Raw genomic sequence first — 22,742 nt, 5'->3', positions numbered from 1 at the left:
CAAACACTAAGATAGAATCCTTAGTTCTTCTCAAGTACTTAAGGATGTTCTTAACGGCTATCCAGTGACTCTCACCTGGATTTCCTTGATATCTACTCGTCATGCTCAAGGCATACGAGACATCAGGACGTGTGCATATCATGGCGTACATGATTGATCCAACAGCGGAAGCATAAGGGATCAACTTCATGCGTTCAACATCATGGGGTTCGGAGGGCAATTGAGACTTGCTCAATATCGTCCCAGTTACCATAGATACCAATCCCCTTTTTGATTTGTCCATGCTGAAACGTCGAATAATCTTATCAACATAAGACTCTTGACTTAGTGCCAATATCCTCTTGGATCTATCTCTATGGATCCGGATACCTAATATGCGTTGTGCCTCTCCTAAATCCTTCATTTGGAAATGGTTACCTAACCACTTATTAACAGAAGACAACATTGGAATGTCATTTCCAATGAGTAGTATGTCATCGACATACAAGATTAGGAACACAACATTGCTCCCACTAAATTCCATGTATAAACATGGTTCCTCAACACTTTGAGTGAAACCATTCTCTTTTATCACATGATCGAATCGATGATTCCAACTTCTAGATGCTTGCTTAAGACCATAAATGGATCTCTTAAGCTTGCACACTTTGTTAGGATTTTTAGAATCAACAAAACCTTCGGGTTGTATCATGTACACCTCCTCTTCTAAATGCCCATTTAGAAAAGCGGTTTTGACATCCATTTGCCATATTTCATAATCATGAAATGCGGCAATCGTTAACAAAATCTGTATGGATCTTAGCATGGCTACTGGGGCGAAGGTTTCATCATAATGGAGACCTTGGACTTGGGTAAATCCTTTTGCCACTAGCCTAGCTTTGTAGACATCATCATGTCCTTCTATGCCATTCTTAACCTTGAAAATCCATTTGCATTGAAGAGGTCTTGCCCCTTTAGGCAAATCCACCATGTTCCAAACTTGGTTTTCATGCATAGAATCCATCTCGGACTTCATGGCTTCAAGCCATAAGGAGGAATTTCGACTAGAGATTGCGGCCTTGTAGGTGTCGGGCTCGTCACTTTCTAAAAGCAACACATCGGGTGTTCCATCTTCTTCGTTAAGTCCCACATATCGATCGGGATGGCGAATAACTCGGCCCGTTCTTCTAAGAGGAGGAGGGACAACCGCGCTAGATGACGAAAGAACATCTTCTTGCGTCTCTACCTCGGTTTGTGGCTCTTGAACTTCATCAAGTTCAAAATTTCTCCCATTCTGTCTCTTAGAAATAAATTCTCTTTCTAAGAAGACAGCCTCGCAAGACACAAACACTTTGTTTTCTTGAGGCTTGTAGAAGTAATATCCACGAGAGGTCACGGGGTAACCTACAAAGATGCATTTTTTGTATCTTGGGGCAAGCTTGTTGTCGGTCTTTGCCTTGACATAAGCATTACATCCCCAAATCTTCATGTAGGATAGATTAGGAACTCTTCCTTTCCATATCTCAAATGGACTCTTTTCGGTTGTCTTTAAGGGACTATTATTCAAAGATATAATTGCAGTTTGGATTGCAAATCCCCAAAACGAGTTCGGTAACTCGGTTTGACTCATCATAGATCGAACCATATCAAGTAGGGTTCGATTTCTCCTTTCGGCAACACCATTGAGTTGTGGTGTTCCAGGTGGATAAAGTTGTGATATAATACCACAACCTTTCAAGTGTGAATCGAATTCAAGGCTAAGATATTCTCCACCACGATCGGATCAAAGTGCCTTTATCCATTTGTTCAATTTGTTCTCTACTTCGTTTTGAAATTCCTCTAATTTCTCGAAAGTTTCACTTTTATGCTTCATTAGATAGATATACCCATATCTACTCAAGTCATCGGTGAAGGTTATGAAGTAGTCATAATTTCCTCGAGCGGTGATACTCATTGGTCTACATACATTGGTATGTATGAGTCCTAATAGTTCACTTGCTCGAGTTCCTTTACCGCTAAAAGGATTACGAGTCATTTTGCCAAGAAGGCAATATTCGCATGTTCCATATGATTGATAATCAAATGGTGTAATCACATTAGTCGAAATTAATCTTTTGATGCTATTCTCGTTTATGTGACCTAATCGACAATGCCAAATGAACGATTCATCTGGATCACTTGATTTGAGTTTCTTTGATTGAATGTTGTAGATGTCATTAGTCGGATTCGAGGTTTCTAAAATGTAAATGCCATTAATGGAAGGAGCTTGGCCTATAACCAAGTCGTTCCTTGAAATAGTACAACGATTGTTCTTAATGACAAAGACAAAACTGTCCATGTCCAACATAGCGATTGAAATAATGTTTTTAGAAAGTGTAGGCACATAAAAACAATTATGTAAATACAACTCAAATCTATTAGGCAAAGCTAATACATAAGTTCCCTTGGATTCGGCCGCTACTCGAGCTCCATTTCCAAGGCGTAGATCCACATCTCCTTTGCTAAGCCTCTTCACGTCTCTTAACCCCTGTAAATGATTACAAAGGTGAGAACCACAACCGGTATCCAGTACCCTTGTCGTAGTGGAAGTATAATTTACATCAATAACATAAATTTCCTTAGGAATTTTACCTTTTGGAACGATGATTCCTTCCCTTATATTTCTCAAATATACGGGACAATTCCTAAGCCAATGTCCCATGCCATAGCAATAATGGCACTCATCTTCAACTTGCTTGAAGTTTTTCCCTTTCTTTCCCTTCTTCTTAAACTTTTTGCCCTTGGAAGCAAAAATTTGATTGCTTGAGCTCCTACTAGTTTTGGCATCTTTCTCTTCCAAAGACAAAGGTCTTATAGATTTTATGAGGCGGTCTTTCTGAGACCGACTCACAAGAGATCTTGTAGTAGTAGGAGGTTTAGAAGAAGTGATGAAGTTTATGTTTCCATCCGAACCTATCCCAAAATGAAGTTCTCTAGTAGTGTTGAAATCATTGTTGAAGCAAACGTCGTCAAAAACATTGTAGCAAGACTCAATGGTAATCGGTGTAGTAGCGTTTTATGGATTCATTGTAATGAACTACAAGTATGGAGGAAAAGAAAATATTAACATTTGTCTTTTTAAATCATACTTGTAAATATTTCAACAAGATATGAGCATTTATATAGCGACCTCTACCCAACTATTATAAATGATTCCGAGATCCAAATTCATATTAACTTGGGCACGGGGTAGCCAATTCATCCCTCATCAATATAACTCGGTGGATTAACTCTTTAATCGATTCTACTTTTAGAACTCTCGGTCGATAAAATTACTCTAATATTTATCTATAGCCCGGAACACATGCGACTACGGTCACGAATACTTCCGTTGAGCTCAATCCAAATTTCAAATAAATGTGTCCATAATCCAAATTCACATTAACTTGGGCACGGGGTAGCTGATTCATCCCTCATCAACATGAATTCGGTGGATAGACATTTATCACCCACTTCCCCTACGTAACAAGGTTTGTACCCCGGGGTGGCCGAGTGCACTCCCTCGCGAAATAGGTTTTCATGGTTTCTACTTTTTGGTAAGGCTAAGTCTCAATTGTTTATTTTAGCGAGAGGTCATGTCAATTTATTATCTATCACATTTTAAGTGAACTAAAGCGGTGAACTACGATAATTGTGATTGACACGGTCGATAAACTCGATAAAATGCATGTTTAGTTATGTCGATTTAGCGATGCATGCAACATATAAATAAAATGCAAAGCATAAATAAAATCCTAGTATGGCCTTCCTAGAATAGTAAATCTAATAAACTATTACAACTTAGGAAACCAACTCCTTTGGTCCCTAGAACTTCGGTCTTGGCACTCATTTCAAGGCAACACTTTCTTTAATGGATCGCCTTCTCGAGTGGCACCGTCTTCAAGGAACTCCGGAATAAATAAATTACATAATTTCCTATTATACATTTTTAATTAAAAATAAAAATAAATCTATTAAATTACAACACAGTGATACGAGATCACAATAAATTACAACTGAATCGATATTCCCATACATTTCGGGTAATATCAATTAAAACTAAGGCCATACTAAGTAAAATTACATAATTCCAAAATTACATAAAATTAAAAATGAAAATCATAAATAAAATGCAGCATTATAATATGTATGAACATGCCCAATTTTATGCTAAATCGCCTTTAAGGAGCCAATATCGTATATTAATCGGTTTTTACGGATTTGCGTGATTTAACCTTTTAAAATCACAATAATTACATAAATTCATATTTATGTACAAGTTAATTACCCTAACCAACTTAGGACTCAAAATTAGTCTCCACTAACATGTTGACAATAATTAACTTATATTTCTTAATATTGTTCATAAATGGACTCAAAATACAAAATTTTGCCATAAACTTCGAATTAAATCATAAAAATTTCAAATAATTTCAAAATTTGAAATTTAAACTCATGAACATTATGGAAAAATACCATGACACTCATAATGCTCAAAAACATAGGTTAAAAATTTCGAAAATTTATCAAGAAAAACAATGTTGCGGTTTATCGGATTTATCAATTATAACCATAAAAATATGAGAATAATTATTTTTATTAACTTTTCACTTTTAGATCTGAAATATATGATAAAATGCAACATGTGACATTTTTCTTTAGTCATGAAGTATGTTTTAGCATTTTTTACTAATTAAAGTCACTATTTATGTGATTTTTCATCAAAAATTCATAAATCATGCATAAAGACTTCATTATAGCCAAATATTTTACACACATCTTGTAAAATTTCATGTGACAACATACTAAATTTCTATGACCAGATTCGAAATATAACTCATATTAACCTATTTTCCCATTTAAATACGATTTTAACTTGAAAAATCCATATTTCAAGCATAACAACTCATTTTATTATGAAAATTTACAGGCCATCAGTAGATAATATATGTGAAAACATATCCAAAAACCACTAGAAAAATCGAAGCTTAGCTATTTTTAGTCCAAAACTGACATTTTTATCATAAAAATCACAATTTAATGCCATTATTATATAAATTGAACAATAAAATCCATAAATAAACCAAAATATCCTAAATAAATTTTATGACCATAAACTTTAACATGCAAATAAATTTCGTGATATCTCATAATAAACACAAATTTATAAGTTTTGTTTGTTAATCTTATAACTCGGAAGAACAATAACCGATTTGCATGCAAACAACCTAAGGCTCTGATACCACTTGTTAGAAATTATTAATCTAATTATTTAACATATTCATATATGTGAGAAATTATTTAGTCATAAAATAATTACAAATCTTATGCATGCAAACATAAATAGAAATAGAGAAGAAATCATCAATCCTTACTATGACAATTTCAGATTTCTGGGCACAAGTAAGATCTCCTTCTTACTTGTTCTTGAGCTTCCTAATATTGGATGAACAAGGATTCAATCTTAGAATCCCTCCCAAAGACTTATACCCAAGATGACCTCTTAATAGATTAATATTATTTGTACTAGAACAATATTAATCTAGCTAAAATTGACCCAAATATTTGTTTGTACTCTTGTTTATTCGGCCAAGAGTAAGGGAAGATTTTTGGAGATTTTCTCTCTTATCTTTCTATAAGTTTTTTATGAGATGTTAGAATGAATGTTACACAAGCCAATATGGTAGTGTAAGAGTAAAAATTAAGCAAAACCATTTGCTCTTTTCTTATGGGAAAACCGGAAATGGGGAGAGGGAAAAGCCCAATGCATGCTCTCCTTTTCTTCCCAAGATCAAGCTATGCATGCAAGGCTAGGTCTAGGTTTTATTATTATGTTTTCCACTTATTATACAACACAATAAAAAACACTAAAAGACCCCTCCATTTCGGTACACATACATAAAATGGATGAGTCCATTTTATTTGTGAGTTTGTCAATATGTCACATGTGACACATTACATGACATCTTATATATAAAATGTATTTTTAACAATTAAAAATCAACATATTAATAAAATATGTCATTATAAAAAATTAACATAGTAATTCATAATTACTTGTAACAAAAGTGTTTCCAAATTATAAACTACAACATTCTGTATTTATAATAATTTATTCATTCCGTTTCAATTGTTTCCGTAAACAAGAATTTCATCTAAGTAATAAAACAATTCGATTACTTAGACCGTATCTTATTATAATCAAATTACAATAAGACACGTAAATATTACTTCCAAAATCATCCGTCAATTTTAAGCAATTTAATTAACTCGTATCGACATACGATCAATTAAATAAACAATTAAGAGTGTCACCCTTTAGGTATGACCTAAGGGGATCAATCTGTCACTACCGTCAACGACAAGAAATGTCAAACTCTAGTCAGCCAATCATTACCGATATGTGTGGACCAGTTGACAGTAAAATATTACTTCCCACATGTATTCTTAAAATGAGATTTAAACATGTGATCATCATGATCGACAGTTGTGATCGCATTATTGTCGGAGGACACATATTCCAACAATTATGTGGGGGCGGGAGGGAAGCTCAGAGTATATATGTGTGAATAATATAACACTTGCAAGACCTTGTTTATTGGGAAGTAATAAACACGGTATAAGAAAAACCGTTATATTTTGTTTCCAAACAGACAACGATTTTGTTTGAAACCGTAATTGATTAGTACTATCTACAACGGGTTAGAAATAACCGTTGTCTGTAATATTTTCATTTTGTTAGATTTTCCCGCCAAGAAATAAAGCAACATTTTTATATACATAACAACGGTCTGAACCGTTATAACTGTACACGTCCAGAACAACGGTTTAGGTATAACCGTTTTACTTTATATTTCATTTTGTTTGATCTTACCGCCAAGAAATAAAGCATCATTTTCATATAGATAACAACGGCCTGAACCGTTATAACTGTACACGTCCTGAACAACGGTTTAGGTATAACCGCTTTATTTAATAATTCATTTTGTTTGATACGATTTTTCCCTAACCCTCCCGCTGCACCAGCAGAAAAAGTTTACAACAACAGTTTGATATATAACAGCAAGACAATAATTACACATGATGTAAGGTATCTTCATTGGATTGCTGCTATTTTTACGGCTGCCGAGAACGTTTTTTGGATTTGCTAGTCTCTTCATTAACCCAAATACCTTCATCATGATCATGCCATGTATATATGTTTGGAATGTTAACATTTTCAACATCATTACAAAATTGCGATATAGCACTGTGAACAAGTCCTTCAAATTCGACGTCTTCATCATCTGGAATTCGGCGATGGCAAGATAGAACAACTGACCACTTCTTATCCATTGGATCGATAACATAAAACACTTGTTTTGCTTGTGACGCTAATTTAAAAGGATCGTCCTTGTTTCCAACTTTGTCAAAATTTACTAATATGAATCCTAAATCATCCTTTCTAACACCATTGTTGTTGTCAACCCACTTGCACTGAAATAGAGGTATCTCAAAATCCATGTAGTCTAAAACCAATATCTCTTGAATAACTCCATAATATTACATTGTACCCAAAATAGGATTTTTGTCCTTTGAACTAGCAAAGTATATTACCTCAGAATCTATGCAAACTCCACTGTTTTGCATTGTGCTCGCCTCATCTTGAATGCCGGTGTAGGAAGTGTACCCATTGATCGCATACCCGCTATAAAAAGTTGCACGAGCATCAGGACCGAAAGTGAGATGTCGTAGGCTGTTTGAGCAATCATCAATTGGGTTGTCATCATCGTAAATAGTATCCTTAAACCAGTCACTAAATTGCTTGTAATGCTTATTTGCATACCACCTTTCGTTCTTATGAGGGTGTTTTCCCTTAAGGTAACTCTGATGTTCCATACTGTAAGGCTGGACATGATCATCGTTAAATAGAACGTATGTATGAGCTCTATGTCGCATGTCAGATGTCATATCCTTGGAAACACGACCCCTTACACCTTTTCCATTCATCCAATCACTATGACGATTCATAAGAGCTCCAATTAACTCATCCAAGCAGAGGTACGTGTAACAATACGAAAGAGCTTCATCGATAATTACTCGCTCAGCAATACACCCCTCTGGACGATACCTATTCGATGTGTAATCCTTGTAAACTTTCATCAATCGTTAGAATGGGTACTGATATCTCAAATACACTGGCCCGAGATACAAAACCTCCCGAACTAGGTGGACAGTCAAATGAACATGATAGTGAAAATGAGGGAGGAAAATACATTTCAAACTGACAAAGACTGGTGACGAGGATCTCCTGCAAAGTTTTCGCTTCATCGGGATCAATGAGTTTACTGTTGATTGATTTGAAGAAATAGCAAAATCTAATTATAGCATGTCGAACCTTTGGAGGTAGAATGGAACGAACGGCCACAGCTAGTAGTTGTTGCATCAATGTATGACAATCATGTGTAGATACCCAGTATCTGCTGAGACTCCAACAAACACCCGATGATTATCGGACTACAACATGCTTTGGAATCGCGGCGTTTGATCGACAGTTTGTGTACAACTTTACGTCGGAAAACTTAAAACGATTTCGAAAATAAAACATTTCAAAACATTTCAAAAATACCTGGAGTGTTTAATACACGGCGACGGGGTCGCAATGACACTAACTAGAGTCTAAACCGACACCGGACCAAAAACCGACTCGAAAATTCAAATCCCGACTCCAACAACGAGTCAAACCGAGTCAAATACAAAAACCAAAAATATCTCAAGCCTTCTATGCTAAGTTTTCCCGGGTTCATGTTAATCAAGTACCAAACATGTGACTACAAAACCTAGGATAGAACAAATCATGATTGCGTTTGTTGTGATAGTGACAACACAACTCGAAGTGCCACGACGTGGCTCGCGCCTCTTTGAGCAGCCCAGGTGGCCACGTCGCTCAAAACTCGCACAACCACTCATTCTCCTATAAATACCCCTCAAATGCCACCCATTTGAGACTTACGCGAGTGTCCGCCCCCTCTTTTCTCCCTTAAAATTCTCTACTCGACTTCTAAAGTCACAATCCGACGCGTGTTTACGACCTACCGATCGTAAACACGAGCCTTACACATTGTTTGGTACCGTCATCGTGCATTAAACCACTTGTCCGACCACTTTGACCACTACACCATCACTAAAATTTTAAAACACTCTTTTACTTACCAAAACGGTTTTAAACCGAGTTTTTTCCGATCAAACAAGTTGTTACACTTACGTCGGTCACTCGCCATAACCAAACATGTAAGTATGAGGGTGTAAAAATCCTCTTTTATTATGTTTACATTTGTTTCATGACTTTAACATGCTAAAACATGCATAACATGAACCAAAACATGGAATAAACGAGCCAAAACTGATTTTTGGTCTGAGGTAGAAGCCCCTTAGGTCGCCAACAGGCTCGCGCCTAAATGGGTTACTCAGACCAGAGATCAACCGTGTTTGTTCTCGTCATTTCCCTTAACCTATTTTTCATATTTGTAATCGGTTTTTACCATTTCAAATATTTTCGAAACCCTTTTGTTTCATTTCACATGTTTTAACCATAAAGCATTTTTCACCCTTGGTTCTTCATACCATGACGGTTAAATCCGTGTTTCGGTGATAATATTTGGTTAATGACATTTAAAAGGTATTTTAAAGCCTTTTATTTCATTTCTTTACATTTTCAAACAAACATATTAGTCACCAACACGAAATCATCCTTGGTTCTATATACCAGACCGGATTTTAACCCGGGTACGATGATGAGTACCGACTAATTACATTCAAAATGGACTTAAAACAATTAGTCCATAATCATTTTCAAAACTATTCATGTCAAGCTTGTCAAAACCGAGCCCGACACTGAATATTATCAAATAATGATGATTATTCGAGTCTAGTTCTTCAAATCAACAAATGCGGTCTAAACGACCCTTTCAAAATTAAACCGGGTTCAAATACCCACTTTTAACACGTTTCATAACGTTTTCTAAACAGTCAGAACACGGCATACAGCCGTTGGCTAACCCGCGCCTCAAGCAGGCCTTTTCTTTCTCATTTTCGAAACCAGAAGGAGGCCCCTTACACCGCCGGCTGGCTCGCGCCTCTTATAGCCGTCTGGTACAGGGCCTGTTCCCTTCCAGCATTAGTCTAGGACGATCCCGACTCCGGTTAACCCGGATATAGGACGGATCAGATGACTATTCGATTATTCAAAACCACATTTGCAAAATGCCTTACTAAGACAAATGGATCATGTTATGCACCCTAAACCTAATACGGTAAATGGATGTTTAATTTCCGTCTTGCATGCAAATCAATCATTAATCCAACTCGACTTATTATACTTGATACTTGGATTAAATCAACCGACTTAGAAAGCTCTCACATGTTAGGTTTAAATCTTTGGATGCGCATTCATGCATTTAAACCGTTTTATCAACTTTTGCATTCAACCAACCAAGATCGATCAGTAGAGGCCGCTAAACGTGGGCGGGATTGGGTGTCTGATTAAAGGGCTTCCCAATACATACCTTCACCTCTTACTCAGAAACTTTGGATAGTGGACGACCTTATCCAGGGCGTACGAGAGTCATTCTAGAGATAGGATGCTAAAGAGGGACCATTTCCTTATCTTTAGTACCTATGTCAAAACGCTGCTTTGTGCTTCGATTTGACTGAGGTATAAAGTGGAATTCAAACGGGTTCCAGGCATCCCACAAATGCTTGGTGGCGACTCCGAACATCTCTAATCGTTTCAAGACCCTTACCGAGACGAAACTGACCGATCTAAAAACGATCCGGTCGAAAGCACCTTTACGCCGCTGAGCGTGGCTTTCAAAAAGACCGATGCACGTCCGCAGATCGAACCGGACCTGCAGGTGGGCCATGTCCACAGATTGGCGACTCCACTGGGGAAAACTAGGACACTTACGCCTTTGTGATCCCTAGATGGTGAGACTCGAACGAGGTCTTGGTTGGAATGCATTAATTGATATTACGGTCATGGTCGGGTTCCTTGTCCGGGCCCACAACCTAACCCTTATCGACCAATTGGCTCGTCTCGTCGGCGTGAGTTATCTCATCCCCGCGTTTTGAATCCCGATTGAGTCAAGCATACCATTGACGTTACACATTTCTGTTTCGTCAAAGAGCTTTCATCACTTTCGAGCACGAGGCTAGGGCACCCTCCTTACACATTTTGTTTGGATTGGTATCCCTCTCGCAAATCGGGGTTTGATTGCTGGGTGTGTAACCCACCCTTTTAAGCCAAAACCCGTGTCAGCATGATGCATAATAAAATGAAACTGTGAGTGCTTATGTGCTACTTGATCATAAGTCCTTCCGTGTCATTTTGCAAACTTTCAAAATCACCTTTTGCGCCGTTATAATGGCCATTTCAAACCTCGGTCTTTCGCCGACCGATGCACGCCTTTCAGGCCGTCGTAATGACGATTTTCAAACTCGGTTTTGTATAACCATTTCAACACGCCTTTCCAGGCCGTCGTAATGACGATTTTCAAACTCGGTTTTGTATAACCATTTCAACACGCTTTTCTAGGCCGTCGTAATGACGATTTTCAAACCCGGTTTTGTATAACCATTTCAACACGCCTTTCTAGGTCGTCGTAATGACGATTTTCAAACCCGGTTTTGTATAACCATTTCAACACGCCTTTCTAGGCCGTCGTAATGACAATTTTCAAACCCGGTTTTGTACAACCATTTCAAAATCACCTTTTTACGCCGTTATAATCGCCGCGTCTAGACACGGATTTTAACCCGTTTCGCGCCGACAATGGCTCTTTCAAAACCCGAGAAAAGCACACGCCCTTTTTCTCGAGACACTTTCGGGATCCCGAGGACCATGCACCGTCCCCGAGACCTCTTCAAACATTTCAAACTCGATTTTCAAAACATACAATTTTGAATTTCAAAACCGTCTTGGGAAGCAACACACTGTTTTCCGAGCCGACCCAAACTCAAAACCATCTTTTGCAAATAAACTTAAGAAAACCCTTTTCAACTGATCGACTTGGGGAGATTTCTATCTTCGGAAGCCGCCCATTAAAGCGACAAATGAATCTTTTGAAAATTTCTATTTTCGAAAACTTCAGTCCACCATTCCAATTCCACCTCGTGTCTATCGAGTCAAAGCAAACGTACTTATGGGTCTTTACTAATGAGTCGTCTCGCCACGAGACCCGTCCAACGGCGTCACGCCGTCATGTTGGACTCGTGTCAAAGGTTCGGTCAAACACCGTCACGTCATAAATCGAGTCAGCAACGAGGGACCACACACGGGCACCCTGTTTTGTTGAGTCGATCTTGGTCTCGTCCTCTGTGTCGTCTGCGTTTAGTCTTGGAACCGTGTCAGATTGAGTTGTAATGTGAGCCATTTTTCTGCCTCAGAGCCATGGCCCCGTCTTCAGCTTCGTCCAACAACAACAATGATAACAACAGAGATGTCACAACTGATCAGCTAGCCAGCCTGCTTACCGCTCTTAAGGTCACCCTGGATCGCGTCGAGACCCGTATCGACGCCTTGGAGAACAAGGAAATTGGGGAACATAATACCCCACCTCTGACTGAGACTGAAAAGAGGCTGAAACTCTTGGAAGAATAACTCCTAGCCCGGGGTAACAACATCCACCTTGAAAATAACCGAAGGTTCGAACCCGTGGGGACCAAGTTCCGACAACTTCACCCCCGACCGATGTGCGTAAGTTCAAGGGAGTGGAGGACCCACTCAACCACATCCGTGCTTTCAAAGACTACATGTCCATTAAGGGGGTCAAACAGGAACTTTTTACCAGGATCTTCCCATCCTCTTTGGAGCCAATTCCTCGCCAATGGTACTACTCCTTGGACCCGAAAAACCTTACCACTTGGGATGAAATCGCAGTTGAGTTTGCCAAACAGTATGCTGACAATGCCGAGATCCAGGCCAACACCCGTACTCTCGAGGTGTTAACCCAAAACGACAAGGAGGGGTTCACTGAGTTCCTAACCCGTTGGAGGAAGGTGAGTACTCAGTTGGTTAGTAAGCCGAGTGAATCAACTATGGTGGAAAAATTTGTCAACAACCTCCGCCTGGTTTATGCCAACCTGCTGAGGTATCAAAATATCAAAACTTTTCAAGATCTGCAGATTCTGGGGACACGTATTGAGGACGACCTCCGAAAGGGTATCTTAGCAAAGACCACAGGCAGGGGTTATCAAGGATCCACCTCAACCGGATCTCGCCCTTAAAGTCAGACAAACAAGATTGATGAGGTCAACCTCGTCGAACCATCTGCCAACAAAATTGAATGCCCCCAGAGAGTGTTCACCAACATAGGGTCATCTTATGCAAGTGCCTTGAAAAGGCTCATGAACCAAGGGAAGCTACAACCGATCGGGCCCACCTCGGACCCGGCCGACGCCAAGAAATCCCGATTTTGGAACCCCAACGCCTACTGCCAGTATCATCGAGGGAAAGGGCATGATACCGAAAATTGCTTCAAACTCAAACACCTCATTCAAGACATGATTGAGAAAGGAGATTTGCCTATACCCCCACCAACTAAGCCAAACAACAAGACGAATCCTCTAGGAATTCACGCCATCTCTGACGATGAACCGACCCTAGACTACTCTCATCTAATCTTGCCAATTGACGATGAGGTGAATGTTCTGAAAAAGGACCCTTCAGATGGAGTGTTCGTATTCAGTGCTGCCACTATGCTCACTATGTTTCAGCAAGTTGAGAAGGCCATTGCCAGCCTTTCTGAGAGAATCACCCGACTCGACGACGCCTATCGTCGACTCATCTTCAATCCCCCAACACCACGTCCGCGGGAGAATCCCCCAAGTATTCAAAACTACCCACCCCAGAATGGATTGCTCCCGCGACCATTCTGGCATAGACCCCACGAAAACCACCTTCAAAATAACCACCTTCACGAGAATTACCCTCAAAATAACTACCCTCAAAATAATTACCCCCACAAAAATCGCCCTCACAAAAATATTCACCACAAGAACTACCCACCGAGGAATACCCCTCCGAGGTATCCTCGAGACCCTGAAATTAACGGCATATGGCGGGATGATGTCGAGGATGTCTATGTCGTCCCAGGAAAGGAGAAGCGGACAAAGGAAATCGGACATCTCACCCGGTCCGGACGTCCCTGTCAGAATCCGAGCAACCTAGCGGTCGTTCCAACAACGAATGACCAAATCGTCCCAGAGGTGGACACTCAACCAAAGGCTCCCAAGAACTCAATCCTAAAACAGCTCCAAAAAGTAAAGGCCGAGATCTTAATTTGGCAACTGATCGCAACGTCTTTTGAACATCGACAGGCCTTGCTGCAGGCCTTGGGAAAATTAACCGTGCCCTCCACCTCTTCCCCAGAAGAAATAGTGGCACACATGACAAGAGACGCCCCTGATCTGAGCAACCCAGTCGTCTTTTCCGACGAGGATATCCCCCTGTTCGGAGCCAACCATAACCTGGCCCTGTACATCACTGTGCAATGCCTCCAAAAGAACATACCAATGGTCCTCGTGGATGACGGATCCGCCGTGAATGCCATACCTCTCAAAACTGCCCACGGGCTGGGTATTATGGAATCCGATTTAATCCCAACGAATCAAGGAGTACGCGCCTACGACGGCACTCGTCACAAGGTCGCTGAGCTTATCACTCTAGCCGTCGCAACCGGGCCACTAAAAAGACAAACCAGTTTCCAAGTGGTCGACATCGACGCATCCTTCAACATGCTCCTGGGACGTCCCTGGATTCACGCCGTCAAGGCGGTCACCTCAACGCTTCACCAAAAGATCAGGGTCCCCTTCAACGGGAAAACGATCACGATCCCCGCTTCCCCAATCAAAGCAGTCATGAGAAGAGGGGTAGCCTCCCAAGCCATTGAGGAGGACGACAATGAAATGTGGGGTTTCCAAGCCGTGAACGCCATAACCGATGAACTAACAACCTCTGAATGTGACCTGTTCGCCAGCCTCACGATCAACCGTATCATGATGCACCTGGGTTATTTCTCGGGTTTGCCGCTCAATCCGCTAAAGGACCCATTGCCTCCCTTGAAACAGGCTAAGGTCCCCAACATTCCCTTTGGGCTGGGATACGAACCTACTGACAAGGACATCCAGGAGATGAACCTCCTAATCCGAAAACGCAAGAAGCACGGAGTTATCCTCCGTCCCTACCACCTGACTCTCAACGGATACTTTGTCCCCGAGGGAGAGTCTGAACTCTACCACGGCTTTCCGGAGCCTATCTATGACTCTGTGGCGAAGGCTAGATACCCGGGAGTGGAAGTCTTCCAGATCGCTACTTTATTCCCGACAACATCGAAGCTGCATCAACCGAGTCCAAACCGTCACCATGCCTCGACGGACAAGCTGTCACACTACGCTTTGGGGAAGATAACATCAAACGCCTCGACTATGAGGACATCATAAACATCGCCCTGAAAGACAATCAGTTTGATCCAACCGCCTTGATCTCCGATACTGACCCGGAGAAAGCCACCCAGGGCTGGAGGAAAACCATCAAATGGACCGATCGCCAAGGCCGCATTCTCAAGATAACAACTGGAGAAGGCCCTATGTTCAAGTAGGAAATTGCTGAAGGATCCGAGTCTGAGTCCGAGTTGGAGTCAGAGTCTGTTATAGCTCCTAACACTCCAGATGTCCCAGTCAAGGTCCCATTCCCACTGTTTTATCACAAAGTCATGGCTGATTCTTGAGTCTACTAAGGTCACCCCCACTCCAATGAAAGGTGACAACCTAGAGCCTGTTCCAGGGGCCACTTCCTCTGTTGTGTCGCCTCTGACTGACCACGAGATGTCTGCGCTTTCCGAGCTTTTCGCTCGTGTCAACTTAATGAACGCTAAGTTTGCTTATGACTCATCTCATTTTAACTGCAATGCAATTCTGAATGATTATGAGGAATTTGACTTGAGTGACTACCCACCTCACTTAGCCAAAGAACTTGACAAACGGGAAACCAGAACCCCCATCATTGAGGAAACCGAGCCTATTAACGTAGGAACCGACAATACACCTCAAGAACTTAGGATAGGGACAACCTTGGACCCCTCGGAAAGACAGCAGTTCATTGACCTCTTCCACGAATACAAGGACGTGTTCGCCTGGTCTTACAGAGATATGCCTGGGATTGACAGAGAAATTGCAGAGCACTGGATACCCATCAAACCGGGGCTAAACCTGTGAAACAGAAGCTACGCCGGATGCGTCCTAAGTGGGCCTTAAAAATCAAAGAAGAGGTGGACAAACAGTTCAAGGCTGGGTTCATCAAAGTATCTGAATACTCTGACTGGATGGCCAACATTGTGCCGGTACCAAAGAAAGACGGGCGAATTCGGGTTTGCGTCGACTTCAGGGATCTGAACAAGGCAAGTCCAAAAGACGACTTTCCTTTGCCGCATGTTGACATTCTGGTAGACAACACTGCCGAACATGCTCTCCTATCATTCATGGACGGGTATGCCGAGTATAACCAGATTAAAATGGCTGAGGAAGACATGCACAAGACTGCGTTCACTACACAGTGGGGGACATATTGCTACACGGTCATGCCTTTCGGCCTCATCAACGCCGGAGCGACCTATCAAAGAACCGCTACCACTCTCCTACATGATATGATGCACAAGGAGGTAGAGGTATATGTCGATGACATGATCGTCAAATCAAAAGAACGGGACGGCCACATCAATGCCCTCCGGAAATTCTTCGCTCTTCTGCGGAAATATAACATGAGACTAAATCCTCAGAAGTGTGCATTCGGGATCACCTCCAGAAAATTCTTGGGACATGTCGTCAGCAAAAGAGGCATTAAGATTGATCCAACCAAAATCAAAGCCCTTCCACAAATGCCTCGGCCTAAGAACGAGAAGGAGATTCGGGGATTTCTCGGTCAGGTCCAGTACATTAGCCGGTTCATCGCCAAGCTCACTATGATTTGTGAACCGATATTCAAAAAGCTTCGCGCCTCCGATCACACCAATTGGGACGACGACAGTCAAAAGGCATTCGACAGGATAAAGGAAATCCTATCCAAACCTCCCGTCCTCATGTCACCTCAATCGGGGATTCCTCTATCCCTGTACCTGACTGTTACTGACACAGCCATGGGAGCAATGCTAACACAAACAGTTGGCAACGAGGAGCGAGCCATCTACTACATCAGCAAAAAGTTCATTGAGTACGAGACAAGGTATACCCAGCTGGAAAAGACATGCCTTGCCCTAGTATGGTCAACAAAGAAGCTGCGGCATTACATGCTCAGCTACTCGGTCCACATCTACTCCAAGATGGACCCAGTCAAATACATCTTCGAAAAACCCGTACTAAACGGAAGGCTGTCTAGGTGGACACTCATGCTGTCTGAATTCGATCTCAATTTTGTATCTCTCAAGGTTATCAAGGGAAGAGCAGTCGCTGATTTCCTAGCAGAAAATCCTGTCAACGAGGATCCAACGACCGACACATGGTCACTTCCTGACAAAGACATCCTTTGTGCCGACTCCGACGCATGGGACCTATACTTTGATGGTGCATCTAATTTGAGAGGTTTCGGGGTGGGAATCCTTCTAATATCACCAGAGGGAGAACATGTTCCGATCTCGGTCAAGCTAGACTTCGCCGTCACCAACAATGCCGCTGAATATGAAGCATGTCTCATCGGCCTACAAGCAGCCATCACACTTGGCATCAAGAGACTGAGGGTCCATGGCGATTCCTCACTCATCATCAATCAGGTATCCGGATCATGGAAAATCCGATCTGACAGCCTAGCTCCTTACCAAGCGAAGATCAGTCAAGAGGCCGAGTTCTTCGACCAAGTCGACTACTTCCACTTGCCGCGAGAGGAAAATCAATTTGCTGACGCCCTGCAAAACTTGCCGCACTCGTCAACATACCTGACGACATGACATCGATGCCCCTTTGTGTCGAGAGAAGGAGTGAGCCAGCTCACGTTTGTGCCATTATCGACGACGAGGAAAGCCATGATGAACCTTGGTACCAAGCCATCCTCATTTACAAAACCAAAAATGAATTCCCTCCCAACTCTGATCAAAAAGGACAAAGAGCCATCCGTTTACTTGCATCACAATTCGTGATAAACCAAAATCAACTCTACAAAAGAACACCCCAAGGAATTCTCCTCCTTTGCATTGACCATCACAAAGCCAAGAAAGTCATGGGGGAGGTTCACGACGGAGAATGTGGCCCTCACATGAGTGCAATGATGCTTACACGGAAAATCATGCGGCTAGGTTACTACTTGACAACCATGGAATCCGATTGCCGTAACTACGTCAAACATTGCCACAATTGCCAAATCTTCGCCAATATACAACATATACCACCATCCTTTTTATACACCATGACATCACCCTGGCCATTCTCAACCTGGGGCATCGTCATCATCGGGAAAGTCAACCCGATAGGCACCAAGGGGCATTGCTTTGTCCTCGTCGCCATCGACTACTTCACCAAATGGGCGGAAGCACAGTCATATGCAGTCTTGACCGCCAAACAAGTGGCCAAGTTCATTCAAAACAACATCATCTGCCGATATGGGGTACCTCATGAAATCATCAGCGATCAAGGCTCTCACTTCCGGGCGGAAACTCAAGCTTTGCTGGACAAATACAAGATCAAACGACATCGATCATCCCCCTACCGTCCCCAAACCAACGGAGCGGTGGAGGCAGCGAACAAAACTCTTGTTACCATTATCAAGAAAATGCAAGACAACTACCGCGATTGGCCGAGCAAACTCCCGTTCGCACTCTGGGGATACCGAACCTCCATTCGAACACCGACAGGCGCCACGCCCTTCTACCTAGCATACGGTATGGAGGCGGTTCAACCGGTGGAGTTAGAGTTCCCATCTCTACGCATCCTATTGGAGAGTCAAGTCCCTGAGGCGGAATGGACCCGTCGAAGGTACGAACAGCTCACTCTTCTAGACGAACGGCGACTCAACACCTTGCACAACGTCCAGCTATACCAACGACGTATACAACGGGCATTCAACAAGAAGGTCAAACCCCGAAACATCCGGGAGGGCGACTTGGTCCTCAAGTCAGTCCGAGCACCATTACCCGTCGATCCGAGGGGAATATTCAAACCCAACTGGGCCTGGCCATACCTGGTCAAAAAAATACTTTCGGGGGGCGCAGTGAGACTGAGTGACCTAGACGGGGAGGACTTTACAAACCCGACCAATCTAGACCAACTCAAGAAATACTACCCTTGAACCCTATCAACCAACAACCTAGCCTAGTTTTGCAACTAGCACCAACCTCAACCCTTTTCAAGTCAAGTTCCTCAATATGTTCTGATTTGAAATTGCATTTTTTATCGAGTCTAAGCTACGGCACCTTGCCCGTTTCGAATGTCCTTTGATCCATCAAAGGCAACGTCCATTTGCACTACAAAAACAAACCCCCTGAACTACGAGCATTGTTTGATTTCACCTCTTCAGGTGAATACATAGGCAGTCCCTCTTATGCTTGAGGGATACAACCACAAAACCCAATTCAAATTCACAAAACATTTCGAACTACGATCATGGTTTGATTTCACCTCTTCAGGTGGATACGTAGGCAGTCCTTTCTTACACAAGAAAGATACAACCATTCCCACAATAAAAAAAAAACATCCCCATTAAAAAGGAGAACAGGGAAAACCATTCCCTTTCCCCACAAAAATATAAAAAATGAGCCTTTCTCCCTTTCCACAAAATACCACTTTCCCAATTGCAATTGTTTAGGACGATTCAAATCGAATTTCCTTTACCAAACGGATGGAAGAAACAAGCGTTCACAATTTTCGATACGAGCAATCCTCTTATTTAATTAATAATGGGAGGGATTACAATTTCAACAATAAATAAAGATCGACGAGTCTACAACTTGTCAAAGCTAAGGTGTCAACTAACACACCTCACATAGTAAAACTAGCACAAAACACACAACAACTAGCTAGTACAACATAATAAAAACTCACAACAATAATACAACATAATAATAAAGTGGGTAATGGAGGTCTTCACTCTTCCATTCTACCCTTGCCTTTTTCCTCGGGGTACATCTTCCCCTTGTTGTTCTTGTTTGCCCGCCTAGCATGGACTTCTTCCTCGGAACGGATCCTAAACGGATCTAAGACGGCGACGGCCTCCGGTCTAGCACAAGACCCAATATTCGACCCAAGACGAGCCAATGCACGGCCCACCATACTCTTGGGGCCGGAACTCCTCCTCTTCGGTGGTCTCATCACATCGGGAGTAGCTCCATCAACATACTCCTCAAAGAAGGCACGGTTGGCCTTGCCAACCTCTCGATATTTCAAGTCGACAACCTCGTCCTTACGAAATTTGGATCTCTCTTCCAAGGACGGAGCACGTGACCACTTGACATAAGCCGGGAGTCACCCATGTCGTGGCAACGGGGTTTGGTACCTCCCAAAGCGGCCGAGTGGCCCACCACCTTTCAAAGAACTCCACGAGCTCGGAGTTCCGGAAAACATTCTCTTGGACAAGAGTATCTTGAGCGGGCACCTTTTTTTGACGCCCCATTTGCCTCATGAGCCTTTTGGGATAAATGAAGTAAACAACCTTCAAACCCACCACCATCAAAGAACGAGGACTAGCACCCGAAGCGGGCAACCCCGTGAAGGACCTCAAGTGCCACCACGGCACCATCCAACGGATATGAGGACCACCCTCCTCCGCCAGTCTTGCGGCCCAATAGGCCTCGGTGGAAGCAAAACTATCCGGGTACAATTTCTTCCTCATGGTAAGGTGACAGAAGGAATAAGAAGAAGGATTAACCGGAGGCTCTACATACCTTAGCCTCTCCAATAGCCACACTTGGAGGATCCTTGGCGATCCAAAAGAGGGAGCTTCTCCACAAGAGCCTTCCTTGTCCAAAGCTTGGATAATCTTTCCAAGCACCAACCATGATGGATCTCTACCATGCTCCATTTGTTCAATCACATGGATAAGGGTCATGCTACCATGGCATCTTGGCCCCTCCTTCTTCAAGACATCAACAAAGAGGTACACATTGACAACGCAAAATGCAAGAGCCCTTCTCCTAGCAACCTCCGAGACATTAGCATCTAACCGATTCGAGAAGATGTTGATAAGAGCCAACATATCCACACCATGTGGAGCAAGAAGAAAGTTGACTTGGCTTGTTGATAAGCCCAACATGGAACGGAATTTCTCCTTGTAGCACAACCGAGTCGGAGGAAGCACCGGAGCACAACCCGGCCACTCACCAATGACTCCTACTTCTTCGGCAAGAGGGCAATGCTCGCCTTTCGGTAAAACAAAAATATGATGTTTCGAATCCCAAAACCGAGAACATGCTTCAAGAAACGAGGGTTGCACCTTGACTTGACGAAGCACCAACAATTGACCGACTCCCATGCAATCGAGTTGATACTTCTCGGGAGGCGACAAATCCCGACACCATTGTCGCAATGCGTTCTCCAAAGCATCCATGAAATATTTTTGTGGAAGAAGAGGAGGTTTTGTAGAGATGTTTTGTGTTTCGGATGATGAAACGATGAAGTGTAAGCGTCTCTATTTATACAAAATGATCAGCGCATTTTTTCAGAAAAAGAGGAGAGCCGGCTTCCATCGCCGAGCAGCTCGCGCCTCTTTGAGGCTTCCCCAGGATTCCCGCTGTTGACTTGTCTCTTTCAACATGTGTTTTCTCCTGACACCTCAAACCTCCCGCCAGGAACCTCGCGCCTCTTCGGGATGATCCGGGAAATTTTTTTGTTTCTTTACACTCACATTTCCTTGTTTTCACGTTTTACGAAATCCGACACGGTTTCCATGACGCAGCTTTAAACATATGGGTTTTTCTTTCTTTTTTTAAGGGGGAAGGGCTAGTCGCCCCGATCCGCGACGGATCGTTCCCATGTCAGTCGAAATTCCGAAATTTTTTCGCTTTTTCGCAACACAAAAATCAAAATCGAAAATTGATAACACGACATTAATTTTCCTCAAAACTCAAGCACTCACAAATCCGAGACTTGACATCAAAAGCCAAATATACTCGCAAAAATCCTTTTCCAAAATTCTTTCCTGACGGTTTGAGTTTTATATTTTTTCGAGTCAATTTTCAAAAATTTCGATGCAATTTAATTCACGACACGAGTTAATTGCTCAAATTTTCAAATCAATTCCTTTTGAATTCCAAACGTGACGATTTTGTCACGGAATCTTCAAAATTCGTTTCAAAATTTCAATTTTAACTTCAAGTCATCTTGGTTAATTTTGATTTACAAATGCTTTACGTGTTTTCAACCAAATGCTTTTACGTGTTTACGTTTATGCCTACGTGCTATCTGTTGCCTGTTTTTCTACACTAACGATGCAGGAACTGGTGCAAAGCAAAAGGAGAATCAACAGCCGACAAGCGCTCCTCCGAAACACAACACAAAAGAAGCCAAAAATCACAAAATAAACCACAATCCAAAAACACATATATACAGACCGCCTTACGCAAAATACATCAACAAACGTCTATCATACAGACACTGGCCTAAAACAAACGTCTATCATACAGACACTGGCCTAAAACAAACGTCTATCATACAGACACTGGCCTAAAACAAACGTCTATCATACAGACATTGGCCAAAGACAACGAACTGGGGGCTAATCGCCACCTACCGAA

This window comes from Silene latifolia, unplaced genomic scaffold (assembly GCF_048544455.1).
Source record: "Silene latifolia isolate original U9 population unplaced genomic scaffold, ASM4854445v1 chrun_scaffold_16, whole genome shotgun sequence".
Lineage (NCBI taxonomy): Eukaryota > Viridiplantae > Streptophyta > Magnoliopsida > Caryophyllales > Caryophyllaceae > Silene > Silene latifolia.
This window is presented reverse-complemented; position numbering follows the sequence as displayed.